A 609-nucleotide genomic window follows, 5' to 3' on the forward strand; every position below is an offset into this window, starting at 1 on the left:
ACTCTGCCCGCTGAGGGGGGGGGCGGGGTCGCGGGGGGCCGCCGAGACGGCCGGTGAGTGGGGCGGGGGGCCCCGGGGTGCAGCAGGGCCCAGCTGGGCCGGGGGGCGGCGGTGGTGGAGGAGGAGGGAAGCGGCTGCCCCCGCCCATCTTCCCTGGGGCCGGAGGGGAACGGCCGGGCAGCGCTGGCCCCTCGGGGGCCCCCTCCTGAACGTGGGAAGAGAGTGGGGCGGCCGCGGCCGGTGGTCCTTCTTTTCCGGGGCTCAGGAGGGGGAACTCTCCTCTGTTTGTGCTTGGGCTCTCAATTCGTGTTTTGTGCTCCCGACCCTTTTCTTCTTTCTTCTCTCGGGCACGTTGATGCTGGTCCCAGGGAAGTGCCCGGGATGCCATACGGTGCCTTTGGGAGAAGGCACCCCAGCCTAGTTCTTGCTGTTGCTCCCACCCGCTGGAGCCGGGTGCTGCTGGGCGCTTGGGAAAACCGGGCCCGAGGGGGGTTTCCCTCCCCCGAGGCCCTCGGGGATCCCGGTGGTGTTCAGCAATCGGGTCTGGACCGGGCATAACTGCGAAAGTCGCTTCTGCTGCCGGTCTGCGGGAAGAGGCTGGCAGGGGCT

This window comes from Chaetura pelagica, unplaced genomic scaffold (assembly GCF_000747805.2).
Source record: "Chaetura pelagica isolate M959 unplaced genomic scaffold, ChaPel_1.0 scaffold166, whole genome shotgun sequence".
Lineage (NCBI taxonomy): Eukaryota > Metazoa > Chordata > Aves > Apodiformes > Apodidae > Chaetura > Chaetura pelagica.